General features: G+C 42.0%; 1 long non-coding RNA gene across 1 annotated transcript; it reads right to left on the bottom strand.

Annotated features, from left to right (window-relative positions):
* Positions 1-16,462: 16,462 nt before the first annotated feature.
* Positions 16,463-17,226, bottom strand: LOC140705523 (uncharacterized). Its single transcript, XR_012084918.2, has 2 exons — positions 17,004-17,226; positions 16,463-16,601 (listed from the first exon to the last, which is right to left on the bottom strand). It is a non-coding gene; the product is annotated as an uncharacterized LOC140705523 (long non-coding RNA).
* Positions 17,227-18,318: the final 1,092 nt, after the last annotated feature.

Below are 18,318 nucleotides of genomic sequence, written 5' to 3'. Positions count from 1 at the left end.
TACTATTGCACTATTCCTAATGTTTCTTAATTTATTCTTTAGTTTATTTCCATTTTAATTTTGTTATTTTAATATTTCTTATTTTTTAAAAATTATTTAATATTTATTATATTATCTGCCAATTTATCTACTTCTGCCTATCTCCTCCCTCCCTCCCTCCCTCCCTCCCTCCCTCCCTTTCTTTCTTTCTTTCTTTCTTTCTTTCTTTCTTTCTTTCTTTCGATTGATTGATTGATTGATTTAAACTGTTGCACACTAGCTAGTAGGCCCGATGACCCTCCATCTACAGCCTCGCAACTGTTTTGAAAAAGGGGAAAAATGGCACGCAAATGAAAAAAGCTCAAGGAAGACCCCCATCTCCCAAAATGCTATCAGGAATTAATATGGGGGGTCCAAACAAACAAAAAGAAAACCAAAATGGCCTCTCTGACAAAATAAACTACATAAGAGGCAATCAAAATACAGCACAGGTTTAACTCCCTACTATTTTCTTCATATCCCCTTTTTTGTATTATTCGCAAACTAAATTAGTGTCTACCTGATCCAGTCCCCCCATTACTTTGAGCCCCTTGTATCTCTCTTCTTTTTATTTTCTTTTTCTTAACAAGGAAAACACAACTCTTGTGTCGCTGCACGACAGTGTAAAAAGGTGCCTCCGGTTTCCCCTTTTTAAATAAGCACTTTAAATAAAGAAAATGCACCGAGAACTAAGTACAATACAACCCTTGCGCTGCTGTGCAGCATCGTGAAAATGCACCACTGCTTTGCCCTTTTTAAATAAGCACTTTAATTACAGAAAATAAACTGAGAACTAAGTATAATTAAATAAATAACACAAAACAAGCAAAACAAAATGGTGATAAAACAACTCAACCCAGGGAGGAAGCCGATGCTACCCTCCCATCCTTGAAAACCTTACTAGCCTGATGACGCAGCTGCTAACGCAATGCCACTCAGCGCGCGGACTCCTTCTCATTTGATTGCCCGAAAGCGAAGAGGGTGGTCCTAGGGGGGAAAGCCCCTTAAGTAACCTGGCTTCCCCCCTCCCACGTGAAAGTCTTGAGAGACTGAACTGCCTCACGATATCCCGGGTGGAGGGCAAAGACCCAGCCATGCTGTTTGAGGTCTGTGGACCCTCCAGCAGCTGCAGCATTTTATTCAGATAAAGCTAAAGAAACATGTCGTACAGTGTGCTATCACAGTTTAAGGTGAACTTCTAACTGAATACATTCAGAGGGCCTCCTTAAAAAAGAAAAAGACTATTCAACGTTTATTTCCAAGGCAGCTGAAAGTGAAGCTGATGAAAGAATCTGAAGGAGCAGGCTAAAGAGTAATTTGAAGGAAATAATGGTGCCCAGGAAGAAAAATGGCCCATCATATTGGCCCCATTATTTAGTCATCCTAGCTTCTATCTTCCATTCTTTGTGCATTCAAAAATGTGGGAATGGCAAGTGCCAACAAAAGAAGCTAGCAAAGAGAAGTCAGCCCAGTTTAGCAAACTGAGAAATTTCAAGATGGTGTGTGACCTTAGGGAGTGTCTGTTTCTTGGAAGATTTGATTCTTAGTCTGTTTTCATCGGGTGTGTGTGTGCAGAAATCCCATTTCAATAGCTTTGTGGATGCACCGTTTTAATTTATAAACAAGTCTCTGAATTTCTTTCCAAAGAGTACCCGAGTGTTTTTCCAGGCAGGGAGCTCTCTCTTTCTGAAAACAGAATTGTTAATTGGAGCGTCTTATGATTCTCGCCTTCAGAGAGAAAGCATCAAGGACAATAACTTGATCAAAACATTTTCAGGACTCTTTTGAGAAGTTGGACGTGTGAGAAAAGAAAGAAGCAGGAAATAAACTTCAGTGCTTGAAGGAAAACAAGAGAGCTTGCTGCTGTTTATCCTTTCAGCCTAAAACTGCTTGTCAAAATGGGACAACTCCCACGCATGTCTGAACACACAGGGGACACACAGGCCCAGTACTAAAGCCAGTGTTTGCCAAAGTGAGTGTTCTTTCAGTAACCACCTCAATGAGACACTGAAAAAGACATTCTGAAGGCCCAAACTATTCCTACCAAGAGCAAAATAGGATGTTCATATCCCCCCCTGTCAGCATTCCCATAATTGGCTCTAATTATCTCAGTAAACAGACAGACAGACAAGCAATTAGTGTGCTTTTACTTTGAGAAGCAACTATAATTGACTGATGGCTTCTGAAAAAGTGGCAAAGGTCCTTCTGATATTTCTAAAAGTCTGAGCAACAAAACATGCACCACAGCTCAGTGGTTTAGGTCTCTGACTGTGGAGCCAAGAGTTTGGGAGTTTGATTCTCCACTGTACCTCCTTGACAGGGGGCTAGACCAGATGATCAGCTGGGAGGCAGGTGCATCATGTGTCATGACAATGATGGTGGTCCTGCGATGGCAATGATGGTGACATGATGGCATCGTCATAGCTGTCATGGTGGCACAGCCTTCAAGCAGCCTAAGATCTGCCTTCTGTGCATGTGCCCATCTCCCCATGCACTCATATCAGCTGATAGATGGATGCATGTGCAGAGACCACAGGCCTGGCTTGGATGAAGTTGGTGGCAGTGGATGAGGGGGTGGCATGACCAGGTAGGGAGGCACCGAGGGCAGTGGTGAAAGGGGTGGGTGGGCATCCATTTTGCTTGAAGCAAAACAAAGTGCCAAGCAGAAAAAAAGTTCAGTGTTTCATTTTGTTTCAGTAAAATGAATTGCACAAACTGGACCATGAACCAGCCATGTCTGTGTCCCCTCCCCAGTTCGTTGTTCAGTTCATGCCCATCTCTAACTGTAACAGAGTAGGCTTTGCAGCTTGTAAGTGGTAGAGCAAAGAGAAACCTTGTAACAGTATCTAAAAGTGATATGGCATTTGGTGTGGCATCTCTAAATGCTGAACCTGATCTTGCTTAATATAGATTTGGGTTCCAACATCTATATAGCATTTCCCTCCATAACTGTAGTCCAAATATATTTATTCCATCAACAGAGGAAAGAGAAAATGGTTTTTGGGCAAGGCTTTGGAGAGCAGGAGGCAAAATTGTTCAGTATGTGAGCATGTATCGAAAAGTCTGTGCCTATTTTCATCATCTATTATTAACCGCTCTCCAGAATGCAAAAAAAGAAAAAGAAAGAAAAAGAAGAGAGAGAATTAAAAAGAGAGATATAATTTCATCACACATGAGAATGTATGTTGTGCAATTGTCAGGCTGCTATGAAGTATATTTGGTTCTACTCTATACTGATTGTATTTTGGAGAAGAAAAATTATGTGCAAAGACTTCTCCACATACCACTGTAGAAATATAGACAGGACCATCAACATTTCTTTTTCTTACTTCTTTGCAGGTGAATCTGGGACCAGGAGTTTTGCACGCATTGCATCAAGCTATTTCGTCCCAAACTGTTGGCAAGATAACCTGCCTAACATTATGGAAGACAACTGATGATCTGGTATTTCTAGTCTGCTACTTTGGGGAAAACTGTTAGAGGTACAGGCGAAGTGCAAAACATCCAGGATATAAAAATAAAAGCTTTTGTTAACCTCTGTTGCAGACTATTTACTGACCAACTTTCTGCAAAGGTAAGTTAGAGCTTTTGTATCACGCCACTGAGGAAAATAAACTGTCTGCAGAAGTCATTGTTGCAACTTTTAGATAAGAAAATGCCCATTTCAAGACCTTGTCTTGATAGCTCAGAAACTCACTTAAAAACAAGAAACAAGAAAAAAAAGGAGTAGTTACAATTACTAGACACAAGTCTCAAAATGAAATTGTTTACCATTACTCATGTTTAAAGAAGGGCACAAACAGTGGTTCAGAGGTTCATGCTGGTTCATATGTGTGTCATCACAGGTGCCACATGTTCTCTTCCCCTGCCTCCCCAGCTGGATCCCCCACTCACCAGCCAACAAGCACCACCTCTCCTCCTCCTCTTCAGCTGTTCAACCAGTCCTTAGCAGGAGCATGGGCTTTCCTGCCCTGCCTCCTTGGCTGACTGCCCACAGAGAAAGAGGCAGGATAGGCAAACCCATGCTCCTGCCAGGGACTGGTTTAACAGCTGAACAGGAGGAGGAGGAATTGATGAGCATGCTCCAACTTGTGAGTGGGTTGTTGGCCAGGGAGGCAGGAGAAGGGAACACGTGGTACCTGTGGTACCACACATATGAACCAGTACGAACCTCTGAACCAAGGTCCATGCCCATCTCTTCCTGTTCATAATTCTGTGATCTGGTTGCAAAGGTTGTGGAGAAGTAGCTCACTGAAGTAACAACTTGCAGCAGAAAGTGCTCCAGAGTGATTGGCATAGTAGGCAAAGTAGTATGAAATGAAATTAAAACTAATTGCAAATAGAATTCTGTGTATCCTAAGAATGCTGAAAATAGCTGGACCTTCTTGTATGTGGCTACTAAACAATAGGAACCAGTTTCTTAAATGGTTATCTATAAAATTTGGTGAGAAGATTAGTGTGCAGAACCACTAATTCCCAAATTCTATCAGGCTATATCTGTAAGTGTGGGACATGGTGGTGCTGCGGGATAAACCGCAGAAGCCTCTGTGCTGCAAGGTCAGAAGATCAGCAGTTGTAAAATTGAATCCACGTGATGGAGTGAGCTCCCGTCACTTTGTCCCAGCTCCTGCCAAACTAGCAGTTTGAAAGCATGTAAATGTGAGTAGATAAATAGGTACCACCACGGTGGGAAGGTAACGGTGTTCCATGTCTAGTTGCACTGGCCACGTGACCATGGAAACTGTCTTTGGACAAATGGCTCTATGGCTCGGAGATGGGGATGAACACCGTGCCCTAGAGTCAGACACGACTGGACTAAATTTCAAGGGGAACCTTTACCTTTATATCTGTAAGCATTGCATCTCTCTCTGGCTGTGGACTCTCCCTCCCTCCCTCCCTCTCTCTCTTTCTCCCCCCTCTGTGTGTCTTAGGGATGCCAGATTTCAAGCAGCTGTTGAAATCACAGGGCACTGATTTGCTTTTCCCCACCTCCAGGTCTCATTTGTTCAGCATGAAGGTCTTTCTTTCTATGTGTGTTGTAACTGTGCAAGAGGAAGGGACTGGGATAGAGTTTGTGGGTGTGCACACAGCTAGGACCATCCTGCTATTGGAAGCAGGGCAGGTTATGGAGAGCCAGTGTCACAACTAGTCAGCCTTCTGGTTGCATATAGTCAGAAAAGAACTCCTCGTGCATGCTGCAGCTAAGGTAGAGCAGGATGCACACTCTAGTGGGAATGGCCACACCTGATGCTGTTGTCTGGCATATTTTGCTGCCATCCCAGCTGCTAAAAGTATCCTCTGGCTTCCCATGTTACCTGGGTAGCAAATGTTTGCCCAGTGTCTCAAACCATCCTGCTTTAATTACAGAGGAGATACAGTGAGCTATGGGCTGCCCCTGCCTTTCAGGGACAAAGGCAAGCTGTCTCTTCTACGCGAGACAGTCAAGAGAGAAATCTGAAAAGGAACAAAATTGCTCTAAAACAGGTCAAGATCAGGGACTGTCAGCCTTGGTTAGAGCAGGTATAGGACTGTTTGGGAGACCTTGTTGACTCCAGTAGGTTGCATCTTCATAAATGGAGGTAGTTATGGTGTCCTTTACTCTTGCTTTGGGAGAGGTCTTTGTCTGCACCTTGGATAGCCATGCATCCCACTCTGCACAAAACAGCCCTGTTTGGTGGATGGCATCTGTTTGACAGCTGACTGGCCTATGTGCATTTGAAGAAGAAGGATACATATGAGCAGAGACAGCAGCAGGCTCTTTAGTGTTATGTCAGTAATGAGTACCTGACTAGCAGACTGGGCACAGTCATCTCTTCTCCCACTGGGCACAGTCATCTCTTCTCCTTTTGTTCTGTAATCTTCCCTAAGATTCCGAAGGGAAGAAAGACAAATATACAAATGAACAATATGATTACTGCAGTCCTTTCATGTTTAAAATATGGGTTCCACAAATGCAAGATGCTAAAGGGGGCTGGTAGCTCTTGCCTAAATTGTCGTTCTGTCAAGAATAGCTGCGTTGGTTTTGTTTCCCCTGTTGAACTGATGGGATTACCAGCTAACAGCTGATGGGATTACTGACTAAACAATTATAAAAGGATTATTGAAATCTGCAAATCTTATTGTTGATCTTTAAAAAAAAGTGTACATAGTCCCATTTGCAAACAAATGGACAGTAGTTGTAAAATTTAAACAGGAAGGCTTCATTTTGCCGTACTATTATGCTGCCACCACTTATTATTGCTACAAATACTTTTCAATAATTATAAAATAAATGTTTGATTCCATGAATAAATATATTGTTGTTGTTCTTTAATCATTAAGTCGTGTCTGACTCTTCGTGACCCCATGGACCAGAGGAATAAATATATACTCCACTTTAATATGCGTAACAGTTAAACCGTATGAATTACTCAGCTGATCATTAAACATAATGGAGATATTTTTGCTTGAAAGGCACAATGAAAGTGAAATGAGTAGACCCTGCAGGTGTGTAAGCACCTATCCCCATATTGCACCATTATAAATATTTGTAAGTCTGTGCTATGTCTATAAACTGTGTTCCATACCACAGGTATGAGAATCTTGTATCCTTTCACTCTTGAAGAAAAAATAAGCAATCGATCGATCGATATTTTTTTTTAAAAAATCTCATTCTTCTTGCAGTGAAATTTCTCAATGTGGGATTTATTTTTCAAGGAGATTTGTCAGATGTTTTGCACAGAATATAATCTTTTCTGCACAGAATGTGCCTGGAATGAGCAGAAGAAGCACCAAACTGTGCAGGATTGCAACAAGTCCTGTGCAGAATGTCACTTTTCCTGCACAGGAGTGACTAGAAAGGGCATTCAGCTGTGCAGAATTTGTCGCTTTTCTGCACAGCAGAACAGGCAAAAAAAAAAAGGGGATGAGGGGGTTAAATAAAAGTGGAAATGAAACCTGCTATGTTCTTATTTTCATGGGAAGATGGGAAATCTCAGTTTTAGTGGGGTCTTGGCATGATGAGTTATGGAAAATCAAAGAGTATAAGAACTTCTGGGAGTATTTGTTCATAAGAAAGTAAAGAAATGTGTTCTTCCCAGGTATCAACTAGGCAAAATCAAAGCAAAGTGTGCTACTTGTATACCGCCCCATAGTGCTTCAAGCACTCTCAGGGCAGTTTACAAGTTAATTATGCAGGCTACACATTGCCCCCCCCCCCCCGTGAGCTGGGTACTCATTTTACTGACCTCGGAAGGATAGAAGGCTGAGTCAATCTTGAGCCGGCTACCTGGGATTGAACCCCAGGTCGTGAGCATAGTTTTGGCTGCAGTATAGCGGTTTAACCACTGTGCCACAAGGTAGGATGTATGCCCTCTCTTACATGGTCAGGAGACAACATAGGGAGGCAGAAAGCCTATTGTAGCCATCTGTTTGCCCCAAAAGCCCTTACAGTGGTGTCTCGCTTGACGATATTAATTCGTTCCAGCGAAATCGCTGTAGAGCGAAAACATCATCAAACGAAATTTTAAAAACCCATTGAAACACATTGAAAACCATTCAATGCGTTCCAATGGGTTGAATACCTGCTCGTCCAGCAAAGATCCTCCATACGGTGGACATTTTCAGTTCCTCTAAAGTGAGGAATCCATCCTAGAAAACAGCAGGGGGCCATTTTCTTCAGCCGGTGGCCATTTTGAAACCCGACTATCAGCTGTTTGCTGATCGTTGTAAAGCGAAAATCAGTTCCCGAAGCAGGGAACTGATCATCATTAAACAAAAAAAAACCCCACCCCATTTAAACCACCGTTTTGCAATCGCAAACGCGATTGCAAAAACCTAATCATACAGCGATTTCCTCGTTAAGCGAGGCAATAGTTAAGCGAGGCACCACTATACAGACATTTTTGCTGGATCTGTATAAGGAGAAGGGAAAGGAACAAAGTTCTATAGTATGGGTGTTGTAGTTCCAGTACCACACTGGATTTAGGCCATCATGTATCACCTGGAAACAGGTGCGACCTTTCAGAAACTGAGTGGGTGGTAGCCAAGAGGTTACTTGTCCTAGTCAATTTCATCTCCCATGAGCTCTTAGAATACTTCTTGGCAGCCTGGACATTGATGTATAAGTTTTCATATCAGGATGGATTAGACTGATGTAAGGCCCAGCTATGATTCCACACAGCGTACGGATGGAGGCAGATATCCTCTTGGAAATATGAAGGAACATTTGTGAATATAAGCAGTTTGGGAACCAGGTGATACACTTCACTTGACTAACCAACATAAATTGAAAGAAATTGATGGGGTGCTGAAGTTGCTTATGTAACTTTCAGTCAGGCTGTTTTAAAAAAGGCATGATAGAACATGACAATTATTTCAGTTTGAGTACGTAAGGGTACAGTGCTAAGCAAAATTTTATGTGGAGTCATATCCATTGAACACAATGGAACTTACTCTGTAATACAGGGGTGGGCAATTAATTTCTATAGGGGGCCACATGAAAACCTGAACTGTGTTTGGTGGCCGAACCAACTTTACTTAAAAATAAAATGAAACAGTGAAGTTATGATTGTTTTTATTTTAAACTTGTTAATTTTCACAAATACTAAAGAGGTTTTTTGCGGTATGATAAAGATAAGCAAAGAGGGATGTGGTGGCGCTGTGGGTTAAACCACAGAAGCCTCTGTGCTGTAAGGTCTGTAGATCTTCAGCTGTAAGACTGAATCCACATGACGGAGTGAGCACCTGTTGCTTGTCTCAGCTCCTGCCAACGTAGTGGTTTGAAAGCATGCAAATGTGAGTAGATAAATAGGGACCACCTTGGTGGGAAGGTAACAGTGTTCCGTGTCTAAGTCACATTGGCCATGTGACCATGGACAAAAGGCTCTATGACTTGGAAACAGGGATGAGCACCACCTCCTAGAGTCGAACACAACTGGACAAAAATTGTCAAGGGGAACCTTTACCTTTACCTTTTTAAAGATAAGCAACTGATCAACTTTAAACAAAAAGCTATAAATGGTTTTGATGTTCAACTTGCTCAGTGAGAGAAATCAAGTCTTGGGCTTGAACAAGTGCTTGAACACTGAACTGGAGCGACGACTGGTGGGCCAACAGGAGTGGCTCACGGGCTATATGTGGCCCTCGGGCCGCACTTTGCCCAGGTCTGCTGTAATATATACATGCCATTGTGTTGACAATTTGATTAGTGAAGTTTAAGGTCCTGGTGTAAACAAAGCAGAGAGTAATTAATCATTTATATTTTTAAAAACTGGTAGTCTGGGACACCAATATTCATCCCAATTCAGTTTCAAAGACACAGCCAGATAGTTCAGTCGGACTTCCTGAAGTATCACAGTTCAGAGGAAAAAGGATTAGAGTTAGGATTAAATTACTAATGTTTATTGTTCAAGTGTTATTTTATGAGTGCAACTCAAAATTCTGAATCTGAGCAATAAATCACAATTAAACAACAGTTTACAGCTGTAATTTTATCATTGTGATCCGAAAAGTCCACAAACATAGTTGATAAGAGTACATGAAATAGGAGAACAAAGTTTTCCTAACAGGATATGAGGAAAGCTCCCCTCAATTTGAAAACTCTGTGTGTGAAATGTGCAAGTTTTTAAAAGGGAAGCCTATTAGTGGAAATCATGCTGTAAACCAAGCAGTGATTATGCAGAACAACCAGTGCTTAGGCAATTGAATCTTTTACCCAAACTGCACTCCGTAAATCCATCAAATCAGATCTATTGTTCTTGTTTACTGGAGAGCAGAATTGTACGGATGAGTTATTAGGATGACATCTGTTAAGTGACAGATGTCTGTTCAGGGCAGTGCTATGCAATCCTCGTGTTTGTTTATAAGGCAATCATTTTTAAGAGTTAATTTTTAGGTAAGTGAGGTAGGAGGGGAGAATGAAATAATGCAGCTCTTCTGCCAAATGCATTCTTGTGTCAACTGTCCCTTCTATTAAATCGGTCAATTTCTGATAATAGTCCCCTCATAATTTATCCCCTGCAATGGCAAGCAGATGTTCTTTAGGAGATGGCAAATTGATGTTTCACAGGATCACGTGCCTGTAGATTCTAAACACATTTACGGCACTTAACACATTTACCAAGGCTCTTACTCTCTGGCTTTCAATGCGACCCAAATCCTTGTTTCCATGGATGCGGCAGTTGTCAAAGTTATGCCTGAAACAAACTTGCTTGTCAGATCTTCTCATGCCTTCAGAGCAACCGCGTCATTGCCGTTTTCCAGCTTTATCTGCGGAGCGTTTATGCTCCCGTTTGCTTTGATCGTTTGTCAGAAAACTTTCAATGTGCTAAGGTTACGGTGTGTTGAAACATTTTAACTGCTCAGATTCCCCCGCCTCACTTGTGAAGTGCAAAACAGAAGCCGAATGAGAATCGACAGCATAATCCCTTCTTCCTACACAGCTCCACTAGCAGAAGTGCAGAAGACATTGTTGTTGTTTTAATCTAATTGTTATTTCAGTACCACTTGCACATTTCCATTGGGAGTGACACAGAACACAACATTGCTTCCCACAGATCTGAAACATCTTGTTGCACTACAGGAACAAAATGTTACTGAGAATTATAGGTTCAGTACTAGCTGCAGTGCTTCTGTTTGCGAACATTCTGTGCTTTTTTCTTTCCAGTTCCTATGTTCAAAAAAATCTGGTGTTAAAGCAACCTAAAACTCCTCTTCTGAACTTGCCTTCAGTTTATTGGACAGTTGGTTTAGGTTCCATAGTGCATGAAGGGCTGGCTAAATAGCCCAATGATTTATGTATCCAGTTGCAGAGACAGAAGTTGAGAATTTAATTCCACACTGTACATCCCAGGAGAAGAGCCAGCCTGTGTTCCCTTGGGCAAGCTGCACAGTCTCAGGGCACACCCGAAAGAAAGGAATGGAAACCCCTTCTGAGTACTCTAAATTTAGATAACCTTGCAAAGGGTGTCCATAAATCAGGATTGACAGGATTCAACTATTATTCTTAATGCACGGATGAGGTCTGGTTCTTTTAGTCCTCTTGGCAGTCCCTATTTATTATTTTATTTTCCTTTGGTATATACAGTATTTCTATATTGCCTACCAGGAAAACCGGCTTTCAACTTACCAAGGTTAAATTGATTTCTTGCTGAAATATTGTGAATGGGGATTGTACCATCTTTCTTACGAAGTCAAGCATGTATAACTCATTTATAGAACGATTGTTTTTATATTTCCTTGTGCATAAGTGCATCTGTTTTCTTCATATGTAGATGGAAACCTCGAAGCTTTGTTTTTCTTCCAGTAATATAATATAGTTTGTGCATTTGTTATATCACATCACGTTTTAAGCATGGGCTAGTGGACATTATAGATAATGGTCTGAAGAATTTGTACAATAATTCTTCATGGCCAACTGGACACTGGATTTGTATTTTGTCCAAGCTTCTCATGTTTCCAAACAAAGAACCTGATCTTCAGACAGGTTTCCTTTGGGCATTTGTTTCATCACATCTTAAGTGTTAGTGAGTGACTTTAATGCAACAGCTACTCATTTTCAGGGTGATTATATGTCTCCTTACTGTTTAATGCCTTTATTCTTCAAACCAACTTGTGGAATGGTGTTTTACCTTTAATGAAACTTTAATAGTATTGAAACATAAATAAATGATATTTTATAAAGAGCAATATCTATTTGGACTTTTAGGGAAGATCTTTGTAGCTGAAGACATCTTCCATTTGAAGGAGTGTTCCATCTTAGTCTAAGTCGCACTGGCCATGTGACCACGGAAGATTGTCTTCGGACAAACGCTGGCTCTATGGCTTGGAAACGGGGATGAGCACCGCCCCCTAGAGTCGAACACGACTGGACAAAGATTGTCAGGGGGAACCTTTACCTTTACCTTTACCCATCTTAGTCCAGTTTAAGAGTAAGTTAAATAAGGACTGGGGGCCTTGAAGTGGCCTATCAGATCTAAACACGTGGACAGCAGGTCACAGCATACAGGTTATGTTCCCCACCATAAAGAAATGCATTATTTATACTGGAGGAAGTAATACAACATTGGCATCCATATAGAGATAGACATGTAATTCAACGAGGTGGCCCTTTATATCCTTTGCAGGAAGGGAATGCAATCTAGCTGCCCCATTGAATATACAAGACTAAAGATGCCTTGCTTTAACATTTTCTCTCTTTCAGCAGCACAGAAATGTCTTCCCTATCACAGAAGAATATAACCTTGGCACTGAAAGATATTTGGAACATATTATTCTCTCCCCCCCACCCCCGCAATTTGTCAGTAAAGCTCAAATAAAGCCTGTACCCCTAGACACATGATTTACTAATACACAGAAGAGAGACAGGAGGTGTCTCTGGGGAGTCCTTACTTCATGGCTTCATATTCTTTTCCACTTCATGTGATGTCTACCCTGGGGAATAGGAGAAAAATTGGTTTTACCTGTGAAATTTCCATAAGTACTTTACTAAGTGCTATTAAATTCATGGAACAAGAGTTTGATGTTGAATTGGACACTTAGGCTCCACGAGTTGCGAAAAATAGATGATAAACTGAAAATGCTTGGAGGAACTTTCTCTCTGTGATAAATGTTCAATGGGATGCTTTAGAAAATTGTCATTTACTTTTCTGAACCGGTTGAAGAGACTTTGCCATCATGAAGAGGCTCTGGAGAAACAATAGTGAAGCAGAGATTTTGCACCAAATAATGACCCCTTCCCTTTTAATATTTGGAATATAACTGACCCTGAAGCCATGGATGTTTTTCCTTTCCCTTTTTTTACCTCCAGGAATAATGCTCATTTAAAAACAAAAATCCAATAAGTGTGAATTATCCCTCATGGATAAAGGATTACTTCAGCATAAGATCATGCCAAGATTTCATTTCCAACATATAACTAGTATAAGATTTGTTGCTGCAAACTTTGGCACAAACTACAATTGCCATATCATTTGAATGAAAATGTCTTGTTGCTCTCTGACAGAATGGAGTCATGAGGGTAGGATCTGCTGCAGAGTAGCACTACATGGAAGGAGAATACCTCTCACTGCCACATTCCCACCAGCTGAAATGCTTGACTGGGATGAACAACTGCCCCAGACTGTTTTTCCATCTGCCCTCGCTACCATTTGCTGCTGTTTTTAAATTCACACCAGTGGAAGCAGTAATGAAACCACAGGCACTGACAAAATCAGGCTGCCAAAAATTGATGGCAGTGGTACGATTAAAAAAATCTTGAAAACCGTAAACATATATAATATATATCTGCACACATTATTTCTATCTATCTATAACTAACAACTCAGGGTATGTCTGAACACAAAAACAGATTTTATAATTGCACCTAGAAGCCCAATTTCTTACCTCATAACTTCCAAAGCAAATCAGCCTTTGTAAATGGCGTCTGCTTTTCCAGCTAACCTGAGTTTCTACAGCGTACCCTCAGCCTTTGTCTTTTCTTCCTCTGAAGCTGGTCTCTCAGGTTTTTCCTGCCTGTTTCCTTACCCACCAGAAAAAGATGCAGGAGGATGTAGCAATGAACAATCCATGGGGCCCATCTTCTTTCCTTCTACTGCTCAAAGAAGTAACAAGTAAGCAACAAATAAGAAAGATACTCTTTACTTTGGAAAAGTGGGTGCGGGTTGCTTCTGGTGCTCTTAGCAGGCCATCTGTAAACTCACTGGGGGGCCCAGTGGAGTTAGTACCTGCTGGTCTTCAGGTGGACAGAATGCAGCCACAGGGAATAAAAGAGGGACAGATAGAGGTAGAGAGGGATGCTATTAGGGGAACGAAGAAAACAATGGGCATAACTGATGACACAGGCTAACAACAAACTGGATGCTACTGAGTCTGAGGACAAGGGGACTTGGGGTGATGCTGTTGACAAATTAGAGCCAGCCCTGTATGACAAAGGGGTGGTTGATTACACTTATATCAAAGAACCCTGGATGGGCATCCTACTCCAGGTTCTTCTGCCACATGGAAGGGATTGTGGTGGGGTGTCTTTGAACTACTACCTTGCCATCCAACCCCATGCTCTACTGCCCACTGGATATCCTGGCAACTGGAAGGCACCCCCCCCCCCAAACAAGGTGCTGGAGATGGAAGAGGTGAAAAGAACTGCACCAGCACCCCTAGCAGCTATCAAAGACCCTGAGGCTGTGACAGGGTCCCGACAACACAGGCCCTCCTTGCACAAAGTCAGCTGGTTATAACAGATGTTTAAGCCACACCAGGAATGAACTTGGGACATACTGGGCCCAGTGGACCATTATTTTTAACCTTTATTTGCAATCTGCATTGAGGGTAATTTTGCCGAAAAGTGTCTACATACATTTTTAAAAATAAAATAAATTTATCTAAATCTGCCTTTTTATCTTTTGCAGTCAAACATGTTCTGATTTATCCTTCTCAGTTTTAACTAATGCTCCACTAATAAGATGCTGTCACCATCTTCATTTTTTACTGTCGTTGTTGTGCAAAGAGGTTTATTGGAATAATTTCTTTTTATACAATATTGCTTTTAAGAGGGCTTCAGGGAACATTTATAGAGAGAACATGGTATGAGGAAAAGTTTATGGGATTAAGGGAGAGCTGTTTTAAAAGAATAATATTTTTACTTTCTTAGGGGCAAAATGTCATCCCTAAAACTATATATAACATATATATTACAATGTTCTTTCCAAACATAAAACAGATTTTGATTGTCTAAATTGTTCAGCAAGCACTTAAAGCAAATGGATTGTGTACAACAATATAAATCTATCCAATTAAGCCTCTCCAAAATGACAGACTGCTGTGTAAATTGGTGGCTTCTAAGTTTAACTAATTGCTTTTTATTTAGTGAATGGCCTTACAATTTACTGCAGACAAGGAGGGATGGAGGGAGACAACAATGTGCAAATTTGATAAAGGCTGTATTAAGGGCACAACGGCATGTAAACTAAGAATGTGAAAATATCCCAGTTTTGAGCTTTGTTATGCTTCTACAAATCCCATACTCCTTTTCTTCTGCCCCTATTTTGTCCCAAATCATGAGACTTTTTGCTTTCTTCCCATCCTGAAATTGTCAAGCTTTTAAGCTCCCTGCCTGCATTAGTTGGCAGGTTTGTTGACAGGTGCACTCAGGTTGGTTAAACCAACCAAAAGTGACACAATTCAAATATGGATAAAATAAAGCAAATAAAGCAGAATAGACATATTCCTATACTGTACATTTGTAACATTTGAATATGAGAAAAGTGAAATTAAGAGATCAGGCACATTTCTAGAAAGTTAAATTTCTGACATAGAAAATACCAAATTTCAGTCCTTCAGGGAGAAACCTGTAACAACATCAGATGTGAAAAAGTCTTGATTCAGGAGATTCCAGAGAACTAAAGTTTTTTGGCATAGGCCAGTGATGGCGAACCTATGGCACGCGTGCCACAGCTGGCACACAGAGCCCTCTCTGTTGGCACACGAGCCATAAGTCGCCATAGAGAAATACTTACCCATCCTCCAATCCTGGATTGTGGCACTCCCCTCTGCTGTTGCAGTGGTCTAGCGGAGGGATGCAATGGCGACCATTACTGGTCTAGCCCAATGGGGGATTGGAGGACCAGTAAGTATTTATTTGTTAATACTGCCCATGGGGGGGGGGGGAACAAGCATTTAACCCTTGCAATAGAGCAGTTGTTTTTTCTAAACTAAAACTTCAGCATTCGGGTTTTAATTCCAGTATTGTGACTTTGAAATAAATAAGTTGATTTCGTGTTGCAGTTTGGGCACTCAGGCTCAAAAAAGGTTCACCATCACTGCACTAGACACTCAGAGGTAGCCACTGCCCTCAAGCAGCAGATTTTGCAGTGCCAGTGTATTTTTGCTATCTATCCATGGCATAGATCCACATGAATTTTAATGTACGCTCATCTCCATTTCCTCAGTTGTGGCACTGGCGTGAGAGGTTGTACTCTGCAAGGAGCTGTCCATAGAATGCTCATAGTGTTGATGATGAAGATGAGGCTTGCCAGGTCTCAGAAAATGAGCTGCTGTGCCAGGAAATGGCTAGAGTCCCCTGAATCTCCAGGCCAGGCAAGCAAATGTGAGGAGCAGTTGTGGAAGGGAAGGAGCGAGTCTCGTTTATTGTTATGGGGTGGCCATAGTTTTTGGGTACTCAACTCCAACCCTCTCTGAATGGCACCAGGGCTCACTGGCGTCCTGTTTCTGTCCAACACAACACATAATATACTTGCTTAGGAGCTCAGACAGGGAACCCACAATGCCTAGCTCACTCCCTCACGCATGCATGAAGAAATATTATGTTCACAATTCCTGTGACATCACAAGACCCCATAGCATGACTTCACAAAGACCCAACCCAGGCATTGGACCCCAGATATAATGAGGGGATGGGGTAGATAATCTCATGACAGCCCTTGACAAACAAGACAACACTTCAAAACCATTCTGGAAAATTCTTTTATTGGTTTTGGAAAAGAGACTAAATGGGTATCCTCAGCAGAGACAATGGCCTGGTTCAGCTCCAGCAGGACGCCTGCCTTCTGGTCCCTCGCATCCCCTTAGGGAAGAGGATGCATCGGGCCCTGCAAGAGAAAGAGAGAGAAAAAAACAACTAAGGGGCAAGCTTGTCCACTGCCATCAAGCGGCTTCAACCCAGGCATATCCACCAACCAATGTTCTGGGCAACTTCATCATGAAGTTCGGCCTGCCAACATCCACTGGCTTCCACCAGGAATATTCACCCGTTCATCTCTTCCACTCTGCTTCTGAAGCCAGCCTCCACCAGCTCCCAAATGCTTGGGTCATGCACGGAACATCAGCCAGCCCATTCACACACACACACACACCAGCCACTCCCCCAACACACACACACCTTCACTCCACCAGCCATTCACACACACGCCCGGGCTTCCATCCACCAATATCCACCAAACCTCAGGAGGTGGTTTCAGGAGGCTAACGTTCCCCCGGCTTCATCCACCAACCTCTGCCGGCCTCCACCTTGCAGCCTCAGACAGCTTCTGCAGGGAGATTCCACCAGCTTCTGTCTGCCTACATCCACCAACTTTCCTCTGGTCCATCACCGATATCAGCCAGCCATGGATCTCTGCCAGCCTCGAGCTGTTAACTCGCAAGCACACTTAGCAAGTTCATCTGCTTTTGAAAGAGAACTTCCTTGGGCAGAAGGGCTGGGTCCCCTGCAGCCACTGCCACTCTCTCTGCCTGACTGCACTCAGGCCACTGGCCTCCCTTCTGGTGTCCTGCCCTGCCCTGCCCAGCAAGCCCCTTTTGTCTGCCAGCATAGAGGTGGGGCTCTGTGAGGTCACAAAGACCCAGGAGAGTGGGATTGGGTTCCCAAGGCAGCAGCAGCACCCTCAGGATTGGCTGAGTCCTGAAGATGATGTCAACAGTCTCTCTGATCATGTGATTTATCCACAAAAACTTGCATTTTGCATGAGTTTTTAAATTTGTGGCCTATTAATGTATCTCCTTTCACCAATCCCTCTGATTATTAATCTCCCCTTGTTGGCCTTCTGACAGGATTCTAGGCTGGTGCTCCAAAAAGTTATATTTTAGCATTTGCACCAAAAGGAATTTTCCTAAGCCCTGAGCTAGGGGAAAAAATGAAAGCAATAAATGAATAAGGATGGGCACAGTCACACAATGAAGCCTTTGACCCCCTTTTTGGGGCCTCTTTTTGGACATTTTTTTCTTGCCCTTGCCATGAAAAAGATATTATAAGGAGCCCGTTAAGAAAACAATCAAAGTTTTTGAAACACATACAAGTATATTAACACCATCCCTGAACTATCAAAGATACAGCTGTGTTTCAAAGACTCTCCTAGCCTTTGGAACCCCTTCCCACTGGAAGGCAGATTTGCCCCACCAGTAAGTATTTATTTGTTAATACCGCTGTGATGGACAGGTCAGTAACCACTCCTGTCCATCACAATGGAACCCTGATTCAGGAGCCAATGGCTGTACAGAAAAGGCGGGACTAGGGATATATAAGAGAATGGATGACAGTTAAAGAGCAGTTTTTGGTGTTAGAGTTTCAGTTAGGGATGAGTTAGGGACTGGTGTTAGAGAAAAGCAGTTTAAGCAGTTAGGACCAGCCTTGTGTTAGAGAAGAGTAATGGAGAGATAGGGAATAAGAAAAGAAATGAATAAATACTTGTATTAACATGATTCTACATAAGCAAATATAATGTTACTAAAGCACAGTTGATTGATTAAATGAAATAAGACCATGCACGATTTACTTTATATGATTTACTTATGAACACTTTAATAAACTTT

This window comes from Pogona vitticeps, chromosome 3, assembly GCF_051106095.1.
Source record: "Pogona vitticeps strain Pit_001003342236 chromosome 3, PviZW2.1, whole genome shotgun sequence".
NCBI classification, from domain to species: Eukaryota; Metazoa; Chordata; class Lepidosauria; order Squamata; family Agamidae; genus Pogona; species Pogona vitticeps.
Note: the sequence above shows the minus strand (reverse complement) of the source record. Positions and strands in the feature narration are given on the sequence as shown.